Here is a 15,525-nt window from a genome sequence, read left to right as displayed (position 1 = left end):
GTAACCCATCCAGCTGGAGCAGCGTATCGACCAAATAATGAGGGAAGCAGTGAGGGAGGCAGGGGCACACAGATGCCTGATGCGTTACGCCAGGGAACCTGGCTTCATCAGGGGCAGTACCCGTTGTGTGTCCCAGCGTCATATAAATACCGTTAAATGATACTGTTTGTCAGGAATCAGCTGGAGGATATGGGCATATTAATCCCCACAGGACAAGGCCGGCGCATGACGTGGGAGGAAGTGATGTTAGTCCTATGTCTGCGCAGGCTCAAGGTCGGCATTGAAGGCATCGCCGGGGTGTACCAAGATGGCTGATGGCATATTCAATAGCGCATGCGCCAGTCAGCGCACATCCTAAAGATCCGGCCTTTAGAAAACACAGACGGTTCGCTCATGCGCAGTAAAGATGCATCCAGACTTAGTACATAAGAGAGAAAGGGCACATGAAAGGAATAGCAAGAAACCGAATGTACTGAGCATGACTCATGCCCAAAATAGAAGAGCAACCATAGCAGCAAACTTGAAAGAGATAGAACCCTCATTTAGGACGTGCTAGTTATAACCCATATAAATAACAACAGCTTATCAAGGCCTGTCCACGCAAAAATCAGGTATATTAGAAACATACTAAAATATCCAAAATAGAAAAAAAACATGGCTTTTTAAGACAGATAGAAACTAGTTCATCTGCCATGAAGTAAGGAAATACCCAAATGCTTAAAAGATCAAGAGGGCAACAAGTCAATATGTCAGAAGAAAATATATAATAAGAAAAAAGAGAATTTTTTATATGTATAGACACACAGTACATCTGCAAAAACATCAATGATATTATATCATAACAATAAATGGCTATAATAACAGACCCCGGTTAGAAACTGAAAAATCATACACAAACCCAAATATAAATGAAAAATGGTCTGGTAAAACAAAAAATAAAAAAACAGGAGATTCTCTTCATGCTGAATGTGTGGCGACCTGAAGGAGAACTTATTTCTTCATAAATGCCGGAATCTGATGTGGATTTTCAAGAAGAATATTCACGGGATATAGCCTAAGACAACATCTGGGAAAAAAAGGAGAGAAAGGAGATGTAAAAAAAGGCGATACATGAAAGTATACGGATAATCAACCCATATAAGTGAAACACAAATGGTGATAGTCAAAAAAGGGGGGGAGGTTTAGAGCTGTTTATAAAATCCGGTAAAAAGGAGCTCTTCATTAAGCCCTTGGGGGGGTGAGGCTTTTAAGATTGTGGATCCATTTTGATTCACATCTGAGAAGTTTTTTAGCCAAATCCCCCCTCTGATGTTTTCCAATACCAGCTCAAGGCCCATTACCTTCAAGCGCATAATTCGTCCCTGATGGACATCCAGAAAATGAGATGCTACCGATGAAATACTCTTTCCTTTTTTCAAATCCTTCTTCGCTGTGGAAGCATTTGAAATATGTTGTTGTACCCTGCGACGAAGCTCTTGTGTCGTCTGTCCCACATATACCCGTGGACAATTGCAGATTAGAGCATAGACCAAATTCCGTGTCTTGCAATTGAAGAAGGTCCTACTCGGTTTGATCTGAAATGGAAAGACAGAGAGTGTAAAGCCATCCTGGGCAACCATCAGTTGGCACACATTACAATTCCCGCAGGGGTAAGTGACATAGATCCTGGTCCCTCTATTCAATCTTACCATTGGACGAACAAAATGGCTATGACAGAGCCGGTCCTTCAAATTCCTGGCACGCCTAGCTATCAAATTTGGAATGGGTGAGATATAGGGGGCCAGTTTTGGTTCACTCAATAAAATGCCCCAACTGCGGTTCAATATTGTACGGATATCCTGCCACTGATTGTTGAAAGTAGTGATGATGCCCAGGGGTCTGACCAACTCACCTGTCTTTCTTTGAAGTAGTTCAGAATGTGTACTCCTGGCCGCTCTTTGATAAGCAGTGGAAATAACCTCGTTGGGGCAACCGCGGTTTTTAAAACGATCAGTCAATTTCCTGGCCTCAGAATGGAACTCCACCGTGCTGCTGCAGTTGCATCTCAAACGCAAAAATTGTCCTGTAGGGATACCATTTCTAAGGTGTCTAGGGTGGAAACTGCTGTAGTGTTAAAGGCTATTAGTTGCCGTTGGTTTACGATATAGACTTGTGGAAATATACGAACCCTCAATGGTGAGTCTAAGGTCCAAGAATTCCACAGAGGTAGAGGAGATGTTAGAAGTCAACTTGATGTTGAGAAGGTTAACATTCAGTTCCATGATGAAGTTTTTACAACTCTCTTCGGAGCCTGTCCAAAAGAATACAACATCATCAATATATTGTAACCATTGAAAGCACTGTGTATGGAAGTCCTTGTGTTTATAAACAAGCTCTTCCCACCACCCCAAAAACAAATTAGCATAAGACGGAGCACACCGTGGTCCCATGGCGGTCCCAGTGATCTGTCTAAAAAAATTTCTATCAAAAACAAAGAAATTTTTATCCAGGACAAAATGCAATAAATTCAAAAGAAACAAGTCATGGTTCCTATCCCCTGTAGATTTTTGCTCTAAAAAATAGGAAACAGCTTCAAGGCCCAAATCATGGCTGATGCTAGTATACAGGGACTCAACGTCCAAGGTGACCAAAAGAGCATGTGGTGCAATGCAAAGGTCACCAAGGAGTTGAATCAAGTGCGTCGAGTCCCGTACAAAAGATTGAAGTGCCATGGCAAATGGTTGTAAATAATAGTCTAGGTATATGCAAGGTTTTTCAAATAACCCCCCTATACCCGAGACAATGGGCCTACCTGGGGGGTTGACCAAAGACTTGTGCACCTTTGGCAAAAGGTAAAAAGTCGGTGTAACGGGGTCCTCAGTCGTCAGGAATTCGACTTCTTTCTTACTCAAGATACCACGTCTTGAAGCTTATCCAATCAAACAATCCAATTTGTCTTTAAATACAGCTGCTGGATCCGCCGGGAGTCGAATGTAACAAGAAGTATCCTGTAGCTGTCTTTTTACCTCCTGTAAGTAAAGGGAATTAGGCCATAGAACTATATTGCCTCCCTTGTCCGATTCCCGGACTAAAAAGTCTTTGTTATTCTGGAGGTCTCAAATAGCTTTGTATTCTAGCTTGCTCTAATTCTGTTACCTATTACCATCAAGACGGAGGTCCTGGATGTCCCGGCATACATTGTGGAAAAAGATGTTTACTGCAGGGAAGAGAGAGAGTGCAGGGGTGGCCTGAGAGGGGAGGCGTCCCGTGAACTTTCCTCTTGAGGTGGTCCCCTCATTCTCCTGAAGTAAATCAAGCAGGTCTCTCAAAGCTTGTCGTTCATCAGTGGGTAGATGGTCAGCTGAGGAGGGATGATGATACAACAATTTGGATGTTAGTTGGCGACAAAAAGGGTACACATCTTTAACAACCGTGAATTTATCCAAAATACTAGTGGGGGCAAAAGTAAGCCCCCGTTGTAGAACAGACCTTTCAGGTTCTGTCAAGATGTGTGTGGTCAAATTGATAATTTGCAGGTTATCTGTATTTTTAGACCTGGTCCCTGCAGTCAACATCTTTTTCCACATCACTTCCTCCCGCATCATGCGCCGGCCTTGTCCTGCGGGGATTAACACGCCCATATCCTCCAGCTGATTCCTGACAAACAGCATCATTTAACGGTATTTATATGACGCTGTGACACACACCGGGTACTGCCCCTGATGAAGCCAGGTTCCCTGGCGTAACGCGTCGGGCATCTGTGGGCCCCTGCCTTCCTCACTACTTCCCTCATTATTTGGTCCATGGTCCATACGCTGCTCCAGCTGGATGGGTTACTTAGTCTAGGGGCATGTTTCCATTACCTGGGTTCAGGTTGTATTGGGCGTTATTTCCTTTTGCACTCTAGATCTGTAGCTTAGATTTTGCATCAAATAATAGGATTTTATATTGCTTCTCTTCAGCCTTGTAATATATGCAGCATTGGTTCATATACATTCATTTGTATCTGAGGGATTTTGTTTCTATCAATACAGCCACCATTTCATGACTGGAGGGTTATTTATTTGTCTGTATTTCTTATTGTCCTCTTCAGTGGTGGGTTTTGGCGGGGTCCTTTTAACCCTTATGTGGGTTTTGTGTATTTTTCTCATTGCCTTTTGGGCATTTTTAATGTTTTTTAATGTTCTCAGTGTGTTGTGCAGTGTTGTTACAATAAAGGATAACGTTTTCACTTCACTTCAGTCTGGTGATCCCTGTTGTGTACATGCTCGTTTCCTCCTTGTACATATGAAAAACTGGTTGCATCATTCCCAAGAAGACTCATGGCTGTACTAGCTCAAAAGGGTGCTTCTACTCAATGCTGAGAAAAGGGTCTGAATAATTATGACCATGTGATAATTCAGTTTTTCTTTTTTTTTAAATTTGCAAAAATTTCAACATTTCTGTTTTTTTTTTCAGTAAAGATGGGAAGCAGAGTGTACATTAATGAGAAAAAAAATGAACTTTTTTGAATTTACAAAATGGCTGCATTGAAATAAAGAGTGAAAAATTTAAAGGGGTCTGAATACTTTCCGAACCCACTGTATCTAGAGTCTGTGAAACATAGAATGCCTCAACAGGCAAGATGGATATTGTTCTTCACCAAGTTTAACTTTTTTGTTACATATAGGCTCGGGAACAAGATCATTAACCCCTCTCCTTCATTGGACGTAATATTCCGTCCATGTGACCTGGGCCCTAAGTACCATGGACAGAATATTATGTCATGCCCTTTAATGCGACATCGCGACTTAAGTTGAGGTGATCGCATTAAAATGCCGACACCATCTAACCTCAGGATAGATGGCCTCGGCACCCCGGGCAGTCTCCGCCCTGGCCCGCCCCTCTGTGAGCTGTGATTGGCTGAAACAAAGAGAAGCGCTGTGATTGGCTGTTCTGAATTGAACAGCCAATCAGATTGGCTGAAACAACAGGAACCTAGGCTAGGATCGAGTACTGAGAAAAGCACCCAGATTGGCGCTATCGCCGATCTAATCGATCGCGCCAATCGTAGCGCACAGTGGCGCAATAGCGCCACTGTGCCCTGCCGGTACTGGCTCGGATCGGTGCTGTAATAGCACCGATCCTAGGCCAGAGCCTAGGACAGGCCCAGCAGGGCCTGCAGGAAGTGGCTGGCGCGATCGATTAGATCGGCGATAGCGCCAGCCACAGGGCACAGCTGCGGTCACGCTGTGACCGCTCTGTGCCCTGCTGATGACCTGGCCATGACCTGCCTAGGAATTGGAGCTGTGAGCTCCGATCCTAGGCAGTTACCATGGTCACCAGGCAGAGCAGGGATTGGTGGGATCGATGTAATCATTCGATCCCACCAATGACAGGTCACAGCAGCGACGTGACCGCTCTGTGACCTGCCCCTGACCTGCCTCTAACCTGTCTGACCTGTTTGATGGGCTCCTCACTCTAGCTGAGGATTCCTGCAGAGAGGTCGGACGCAGCAAGAGCTCCTGTGCTGGGTATTGTGGTGCCACAGCTTGTAGCATCACAATCCCTGCAGAAGAAAGAAGAAAACTACAACTAAGTGTTAATTGATCCCTGATCCCCTGCCCAATCTATCTTCATCCCCCCATCCCCCCTCCACCCCCTCTTACCCCCCTTTTACCCCCCTCCACCCCACTTTTGCGCCATCTCCGTGCGCAGCCGCCGAGCGTTGATCGGTGACGTAGTTCACCGATCAACACTCATGCTCGCTTTTTTTACCTTAGCCCCCTTTGCGCCACTTCCGTACACACATCCCGCAGCCGCAAAAGTTGGATAAGTGACACACGTCACTTATCCAAGCTTGTGCCTGCCGTTTTTCATTTTTTTCACCCCCATTTGTGCCACCTAACTACAACCCTAACTGTTGATCCCTGCCCAATCTCTCTTCATCCACCCCAATCCCTCCATTTTTACCCCCCTCCACCCCACTTTTGCACCACCTCCGTGCGCAGCCGCCGAGCGTTGATCGGTGACGCAGTTCACCGATCAACATTCGTGCTCGCTCGTGCACACATCCAGCAGCCACTAAATTTTGATAAGTGATGCCGTTCACTTATCATATCTAGGACCTGCTGTTTTAGACTTTTTTTCACAGGTATTTTGCTCCCTATTTCCTTTTGGCTTTTTCTTACAGAATAGTGTGCACCAATCACTAGCCCCCCCACCACATACACAGTTATAAATAAAGTACACCCAATCACCATATTTACACGAAAAAATGTCCCGTCCATCACGTTCCTCCCAACAGCGCTATTCAATGGAGGAGGCATATTCTTACCTTGCCTCCGACACTGATAGCGATGATGATGATCCGACTTTTCTTTATTTTTCGGATTCTTCATCCTCTTCCCCCTCCTCATCTTCCTCCTCGAGTCCTGTAGAACCACCACGCAGACGCTCCAGGACAGAAGATGAGGCAGCACCCACCATGCCCGCAGCTGATTCAGCAGACCCTGTGTGGACCTCGCCCCCCAAAAATTACGAGCCACTGATTCCTGATTTTGTGGCAGAATCAGGAATCAAGTTTGACACCACCGGCCTCACAGAAATTGACTTTTTCAAAGTCTTTTTCTCTAAGGATTTTGTTAACCTCATAGTGGAGCAAACTAATTTGTACGCTCGGCAATTTTTGGAGCAAAACCCGCGTTCAACCTATACTAACTGGTCTCCTGTGGACGCAGTTGAAATGACGCAGTTTTGGGGTCTGGTCCTCCACATGGGTATCCTGAAGAAGCCTGAAATTCAGAAATATTGGAGTGTTGATATTTTATACAGCACGCCAGTGTTCCGAATGGTCATGGTCCGGACGCGTTTTCAGGCCATCCACAAGTTTCTGCATTATAACGATAATGCACAGTGTCCCGCATGAGATGACCCCAACTTTGACCGTCTGTTCAAAGTTCGGCCTGTCATCGAACACTTCAACAAAAAGTTTGCTGAAGTGTACGTGCCCCAAAGGAACATCTGCGTGGATGAGTCCTTGTACCATTTTAAGGGCAGGCTCAGATTCCGTCAATACCTGCCCAGTAAGGGGGCCAGGTACGGAATCAAACTCTATAAGCTGTGTGAGAGTACCTCAGGGTACACCCACAGGTTTAGAGTGTACGAAGGAAAGGACACCAGGATTAAACCACCTGAGTGTCCTCCTGACCTGGGAGTGAGTGGGAAAATTGTGTGGGATTTGGTGCACCCACTGCTGGATAAAGGTTATCACCTCTACACTGATAACTTTTATACCAGTGTCCCAGTCTACAAAGCCCTCTTTGCGCGAGGTACCGCAGCTTGCGGTACTGTCCACAAAAATCAGAGAGGCCTCCCGAAGACGCTACCTGGGCAGATGCTCCAAAAAGGTGAGAGCAGGGCCCAATGTAGCGACCACCTGCTGGTGGTCAAGTACAAGGACAAGAGAGATGTCCATCTCGTGACCACCATACACGGTGATGGCAGCGCCCTCAGCACTGTACGGGGTACCTCTACACAGGTCCACAAACCTGAATGTGTGCTGGGGTACAATAAAAACATGGAGGGTGTTGATCGCTCCGATCAACTCCTCCAACCGTACAATGCTTTGAGAAAGGCCAAGGCATGGTACAAAAAGCTGGCCGTGCACATCGTCCAATTGGCAATGCTCAACGCATTCCTATTGTCACAATGTGCATGCCCCAGCGATGCGTCGTACCTTGAGTTCCAGGAGGTAGTAGTTAAGGCCCTGATGTTTGGCACTCTGGAAGGAGCGGGCCCCAGAACTTCCGGAACTGAAGGTGCTCGTATTGTACCAGGTCAGCATTTCCCGGGGGAGGTCCCACAAACTGGAAAAAGAGGTAAATCGCAAAAAAGGTGCTGAGTGTGTTACAAAAACAGAATATGCAAGGACACCATTTATCAATGCGACACCTGCCCCGAAAAACCTGGCCTGTGTATGAAGGATTGCTTCAAAAAGTACCACACCTCAATGAACTACTAAATTACTTTACCGGAAACAGATTAGTTGGGGCACATCTAGATAAGTTTCTTGGGGGTCTAGTTTCCAAAACAATGTCACTTGTGGGTTTTTTTTTTACTGTTTAGGCACATCAGGGGCTCTGCAAATGGAAAATGACGCCCACAGACCAATCCATCTAAGTCTGCATTCCAAAACATCACTCCCTTCTGATCCCCAATGTGTGCCTAAACAGTTTTTTCCCACATATGCGGTACCAGCATAATCAGGACAAATTGGACAACAACTTTTGGGGTCCAATTTATCCTGTTACGCTTGGGAAAATTAAAATTTGGGGAATGAACAATCGGTTTCTTCTGTTTAACCACATCAGGGGCTCTGCAAACGGAACATGACGCCCGCAGATCATTCCATCAAAGTCTACATTCCAAAGGGTCACTTCTTCCCTTCTGAGCCCCAACGTGTGCCCAAACAGTAGTTTTCTCCCACATATTGGGTACCAGCGTACTCAGGACAAATTGGACAACAACTTTTGGGGTCTAATTTCTCCTGTTACGCTTGGGAAAATTAAAAATTGGGGACTAAACGATCATTTTTGTGGGCACAAAATAGGATTTTTTATTTTCACGCCTGGGCAGTATAAACTTTAGTGAAACACTGGGGGGTTCAAAGTTCTCACCACATATCTAGATAACTTCCTTAGGGGGTCTAGTTTCCAAAATGGAGTCACTTGTGGGGGGTTTCCACTGTTTGGGCACATTGGGGGTTCGTCAAACGCAACATGGCGTCCAATCTCAATTCCAGCCAATTTTAGGTTGAAAAAGTCAAACAGCGCTGCTTCCCTTCCGAGCCCTGCCGTGCACCTAAACAGTGGTCCCCCCCCCACATATAGGGTATCAACATAATCAGGACAAATTGGACAACAGCTTTTGTGGTCCAATTTCTCCTGTTACCCTTGGGAAAATTAAAAAATTGATGCTAACAGATCATTTTTGTGACTAAAAAGTTAAATGTTAATTTTTTCCTTCCATGTTGCTTTTGCTCCTGTGAAGCGCCTGAATGGTTAATAATCTTCTTGAATGTAGTTTTGAGTAGCTTGAGGGGTGCAGTTTTTAGAATGGTGTCACTTTTGGGTATTTTCTGCCATATAGACCCCTCAAAGTAACTTCAAATATGAGGTGGTCCCTAAAACAATGGTTTGGAAATTTTGTTGTAAAAATGAGAAATAGCTGGTCAAATTTTAACCCTTATAACTTCCTAACAAAAAAAATTTTGTTTCCAAAATTGTGCTGATATAAAGTAGACATGTGGGAAATGTTATTTATTAACTATTTTGTGTCACGTAACTCTCTGGTTTAAGGGCATAAAAATTTAAAGTATGGAAATCGCAAAATTTTGTAAATTTTCACCATATTTCCGCTTTTTTCATAAATAAACACAAGTTATAGCAAGGAAATGTTATCACTAAAGTGAAGTACAATATGTCATGAGAAAACAATGTCAGAATAGCCTTTGATCCATTGAAGCATTCCAGAGTTATTATCTCATAAAGGGACAGTGGCCAGAATTGTAAAAATTGGCCTTGGAGTCAACGTGCAAACCACCCTTGGTAGTGAAGGGGTTAAGGTGGATTCCTTATCTCGCTGTTTTGCTGGGGGTGGAGATAATTGTGAGCCAGTTCCAATACTGCAAAAAGGGGTGGTTATTGCGCCTATATGCTCCGATGCCTGTCCGTTAGGGAAACTGTTTGTACCTGTGAATCTCCTAAGAGTTCTTAGTGAATATCATGATTCGGTCTTGGCCAGACATCCCGGCAATAAAGCCACCACAAATCTTCTTGCTCAGTGTTTTTGGTGGTCAGGAGTATATAAGGATGTATAGGAGTATGTAGCCTCCTGTTGTGGCTGTGCACTTCCTAAATCCTCTCATATTCATCTGTCTCTTTCCCTCCAACCATTGACCAATTGACCTTGGACTCATTTATCGGTCGATTTTATCACTGATCTACCCGTGTTGGCAGGTAATGCTGTAATTTTGGTGGTGGTGAATAGATTTAGTAAAATGTCACGTTTTATTGTGCCACCCGCTTTACTGACTGCCAAGACCATAGCGCAAATTTTCATCAGTGAGATTTTAAAATTACATGGGATCCCTATCAATATTGTGTCTGAAGGGGGTGCAGTTTATTTCTAAATTTTGGATGGCGTTTTGCACTCACTTGGGGATACACCTGTCGTTCTCTTCAGCATTTCACCCCCAGTCTACTGGGCGAACTGAGAATTTTCTTAGATGTCTTATAGGAGGATTGGGTTATCTTCTTACCTCTAGTTGAACTTGCGGTAAATAATTGTTGTCATGAGTCTACTGATAAGTACCCATTTTTCGGGGCATGCGGGTTATCCTCTCTTGCTGACAACTTTATCTTCCAAAAGGTAGGGGAGAAAACAAGGGGATCTGCTACCTTGGATCTAATCCTTATAAACAGGGAGAAAATGGTTGAGGAGGTAAAAGTGGCTGGGACCCTAGGAGGTAGTGACCATGCTATTTTAGAATTTTGGATAACTAGAGGAGGAAGACCTGTGAAGACTCAGACGTCAAGGTTAGATTTCAGAAAGGCAGATTTTAAGGGATTCAGAAAGAGAATTGGAGGTATCCAATGGCTGGATATCCTTAAAGACAAAAATGTCCAGGAAGGATGGGAAATCTTGAAAAATGAAATTCTCAAAGCACAGTTGTTAACAATTCCGAAAAGAGGGAAGAATAGGAAGCATTTAAGGAAACCAGGATGGATGAACACAGAACTTAAGCACATGCTAAAAAGGAAGAAAAAAAATGTTTATAAAATGGAAAGAGGGAGGCATATCTAAAGAAGAATATAATGCTGTCTGCAGAACCTGCAGGGCACAAATCAGATTTTCTAAAGCTGAAAATGAATTGAGGCTTGCAAGAGATGTCAAAAGCAATAATAAAGGATTTTGGGGATATGTCAAAAGTAAAAGAAAAGTCAAAGATGCTATAGGATTTTTACAGGATGAAAATGATAAACTGGTAAGACAGGATGTTGAGAAGGCTGAACTTTTAAATTCCTATTTTGCATCTGTTTTCTCTCAGAAAGGAAATTTAACATCAACTGTTCTTCACTGTCCTATTAAGGGAATAGAAGAATCCAGGATATCTATAAACAGAATGATAGTGAGGAAACACTTAGCTAACCTAAATGAATTCAAGTCTCCAGGTCCAGATGAATTACACCCCAGAGTACAGAAGGAGATAGCAGAAGAAATTTTTGAACCCCTCTCCATAATCTTTGAAAATTCTTGGAGAACAGGAGAAGTGCCAGAAGACTGGAGAAGAGCAAATGTTGTTCCTATCTTCAAAAAGGGGAAGAAGGTGGACCCAGGCAACTATAGGCCGGTGAGTCTGACTTCTATACCAGGGAAGATCTTTGAACAAATTATTAAACAACATGTATGTCAGTACCTGGATAAGAATGAAGTGATTAAACAGAGTCAGCATGGGTTTGTAACTAATAAGTCATGTCAGACTAATTTAATTTCCTTCTATGACGGAATCACTTATTGGGTGGATCAAGGAAATGCTGTAGATATAGTATATCTTGACTTCAGCAAAGCATTTGACAAAGTCTCTCATACAATCCTTATTGAAAAAATGACTAAGTGTGGACTGGACAAGGCAACTGTTAGGTGGATTCATAACTGGCTTAGTGATCGGACCCAAAGAGTGGTCGTAAATGGCTGCACATCCAGTTGGAAGAATGTCTCAAGTGAGGTACCACAGGGCTCTGTCCTGGGCCCTGTATTGTTCAACATCTTTATCAACGATTTAGATGAAGGAATTGAGGGTAAACTGATTAAATTTGCTGATGACACAAAGCTAGGAGGGATAGCTAATACTAGAGAAGAGAGAGAGAGGATTCAAAAATATATAAATAAACTGGAGAAGTGGGCAGCAACTAACAGAATGGTTTTTAACAGGGAGAAATGCAAAGTACTACATCTGGGCAATAAAAATGAAAAAAGCATATACAGAATGGGAGGAATAGGGCTAAGTGACAGCACATGTGAAAAAGACTTGGGTATACTAATAGATCACAGACTGAATATGAGTCAACAGTGTGATGCAGCAGCAAAAAAGGCAAATGCAATTCTAGGATGTATTAACAGAAGCATACAGTCTAGATCACGTGAAGTCATTATTTCCCTCTACTCCTCTTTGGTCAGACCTCATCTGGAATATTGTGTCCAGTTTTGAGCACCACATTTCAAAAAAGACATCAACAAACTAGAGCAAGTTCAGAAAAGAGCGACCAGAATGGTGACCGGTCTGCAAACCCTGCCTTATGAGGAAAGGTTGCAGGATTTGGGAATGTTTAGTTTGCAAAAGAGAAGACTGAGAGGAGACTTAATAGCTGTCTACAAATATCTAAAGGGCTGTCACATTGTAGAAGGATCAACTTTATTCTCATTTGCACAAGGAAAGACTAGAAGCAATGGGATGAAACTGAATGGGAGGAGACACAGATTAGATATTAGAAAAAACTTTTTGACAGTTAGAGTGATCAATGAGTGGAACAGGCTGCCACGAGAAGTGGTGAGTTCTCCTTCAATGGAAGTCTTCAAACAGAGGCTGGACAGACATCTGACTGGGATGATTTAGCGAATCCTGCTTTGAGCAGGGGGTTGGACCAGATGGCCCAGGAGGTCCCTTCCAACTCTACGATTCTGTGATTCTATGATTCATCCTAAGTACAGCAAATTTAATAGGAATCGTTCTACTGGAATACCTGAAGAATGATTTTCATCATCAATTACGCCTGTGCGGCAAGGGGTTATTGATAATTTGAGGAAGATGGGTGACTGATTAGAGATGTTTGGTGAGTCCAGACCTGCGTGTTGGTGACTTGGTGTAGTTGCCCTCATGGAATATTAAGTTGAAGGTTCCCTCTTGGAAACTGTGTCCCAGGTTCATCAGTCCTTATAAGATTGTGACCATTGTCAGCCCCGTAGCATTCTGCCTTGCCGCCCACTTTTAGGATCCATAATGTGCTTCATCGGTCTCTACTCAAAAAATACATTATGAACTGGGATATAAATTGGTGTGCATGCTGCATGTAAGCGCATGTTCATACTAGCCACCGAAGAGAAAAAAACAATGACAGAAACATAATGATTAATCACCTTATAGTAAATAAATATATAGAAAAATAGCATAGTGCATGAAAATAATATACGGTATTTAGTTAACATGTTTTTTTTTACTTAAAAAATGTGATGGGGATGGGGATGGTGACCACTCTCTGCTCATTCTTCTTGACCTATCTGCAGCTTTCGATACTGTTGACCACCATCTCCTACTCTCTTGGCTCCAGTCACTAGGCATTAAGGACACTGCACTCTCCTGGTTCTCTTCCTATCTCTCTGACCGCTCCTTCAGTGTTTTATTCTCTGGCTCCACGTCATCTCCTCTTCCTCTTGCTGTACCTCAGGGCTCAGTCCTTGGCCCCCTTCTTTTCTCTCTCTACACGGCCCCAATTGGACAGACCATCAGCAGATTTGGCTTTCAGTACCATCTTTATGCTGATGACACACAACTATACACGTCTTCCCCCGACCTTACCCCCGCTGTACTACAGAACGCCAGTGACTGTCTGTCCGCAGTCTCCAATATCATGTCCGCTCTCTATCTGAAACTCAACCTCTCCAAAACTGAACTTCTTCTGCTCCCGCCATCTACTAACCTCCCTAAATCTGACATTTCCTTCTCCGTGGGTGGTACCACAATAACACCCCGGCAGCAGGTGCGCTGTCTGGGTGTTATGTTTGACACCAATCTCTCCTTTACATCCCATATACAATCCCTTGCCCGCTCTTGCCGCTTACACCTAAAGAACATCTCTAGAATCCGCCCTTTTCTCACTATGGAAACAACAAAAACCCTCACTGTTGCATTGATCCACTCTCGCCTGGATTACTGCAACGCTCTATTAATTGGCCTCCCCGTCACTCGACTATCCCCTCTCCAGTCCATACTCAATGCAGCAGCCAGGATCGTCCATCTGGGTAATCGGTACTCGGACGCGTCCGCTCTTCGCCAGTCCTTACAATGGCTGCCCATTCATTATAGGATCCAATTCAAAGTACTTGTTCTCACCCACAAAGCTCTCCACAGTGCGGCACCCCCTTACATCTCTTCTCTCATTTCTGTCTATCGGCCTAGCCGATCGCTGCGCTCTGCAAATGACTTTCGACTAACCTCTCCACTAATCCGTACCTCCCACTCCCGACTCCAAGACTTCTCCCGTGCTGCTCCTATCCTCTGGAATGCTCTACCCCAAGAAATCAGGACTATCCACAATTTGCATAGTTTTAGGCGCTCCCTCAAAACACACCTGTTCAGAGCGGCCTATCACATTCACTAATCAAAGTCATTCTCTGTGTAAGTGTGCATGCGTAGCCCATTCACTATCTCCATTCATCCTTCACTCCTGCAAGATGGCTGGACCTTCATTGTAAATACACCATTGTAAATACACACCTGTACTCTGTATCTCCCTCACCTCATTGTAGATTGTACGCTCTCACGAGCAGGGTCGTCTTATTTCGTCTTATTTTGCTTTAATTATTGTATTGTTAGCGTTGTTACTTATGACTTGTGTTTTGAAACTGTTAAACTGTAAAGCGCTGCGGAATATGTTGGCGCTATATAAATAAAGATTATTATTATTATTATTATTATGAAATCCATCCCAGTTCGTCACGACAACCATAAATGGGACAGTCCTAACTCTAATATTAAACACCCTACCATTTGCAAGTGACATGCATGTAGAAAAGGGCTGAGACAGACTGAGCCCAAGTAGTGGACACACAGACAAAGGAGACCACATCTTTAATGCCCAGCTCATAAGAAAGGCAGACCACACCTTTATTATGCACGTGATGCCAGCAGACAGAAAAAAACCTCAAAGGTATGAACTGGGATATAAATTGGTGCGCATGCCACATGTAGGCGCATGTTCACACTAGCCATCAAACAGAAAAAAACATATACAGAAACATAATGATTAATACCCTGCAGTAAATAAATAAATAGCATAGTGCATGAAAATAATGTACTGCATTCAGTTATATTTTTTTATTAAAAAAATGTGAAAGTATCCCACTAGTGTGAACATGCGCTTACATGTGGCATGCACACCAATTTATATCCCAGTGCATGCCTTTTGTTTAACCCCATCCTCCACTCCCCGATGTTTACTTCAGTTGTTTATGTGTGTATAGTTGTATAATTAGTATTTTCCTTTATCCCTGTTCGAATTACCTTGTTAGTCTGGTTGGTGTATTACGGTACACTACTACTCTTCTCTTCCCTGGGAGGGGGAAGGGTTCAGACTGAGGGCGGATTCAGGAGCTAAGGCAAGGTACGCGGCCCCGGCGTTTTCACTATCAGAAGTAATCCTGGGAACAGGGCAAACTAGGGCGACCCTAGCATTAGGAACAGGGAGCTCCTGGTCCTGAGACATCCAACAACAGAGTTGTAACAAATAT

The 15,525-nt window shown here is 43.7% G+C and overlaps 1 long non-coding RNA gene across 1 annotated transcript; it reads right to left on the bottom strand.

Moving 5' to 3' along the window:
- Window positions 1-263: 263 nt before the first annotated feature.
- Window positions 264-2,057, bottom strand: LOC141092794 (uncharacterized). The gene is made up of 3 exons (XR_012232922.1): window positions 1,892-2,057; window positions 1,341-1,574; window positions 264-1,066 (listed from the first exon to the last, which is right to left on the bottom strand). It is a non-coding gene; the product is annotated as an uncharacterized lncRNA (long non-coding RNA).
- Between the last annotated feature and the right edge of the window lie 13,468 nt (window positions 2,058-15,525).

This window comes from Dendrobates tinctorius, unplaced genomic scaffold (assembly GCF_039654945.1).
Source record: "Dendrobates tinctorius isolate UK_male_01 unplaced genomic scaffold, ASM3965494v1 ptg000060l, whole genome shotgun sequence".
Taxonomy (NCBI): domain Eukaryota; kingdom Metazoa; phylum Chordata; class Amphibia; order Anura; family Dendrobatidae; genus Dendrobates; species Dendrobates tinctorius.
The sequence above is the reverse complement of the archived record's forward strand: the minus strand, read 5'-3'. Positions and strand labels throughout refer to the sequence as shown.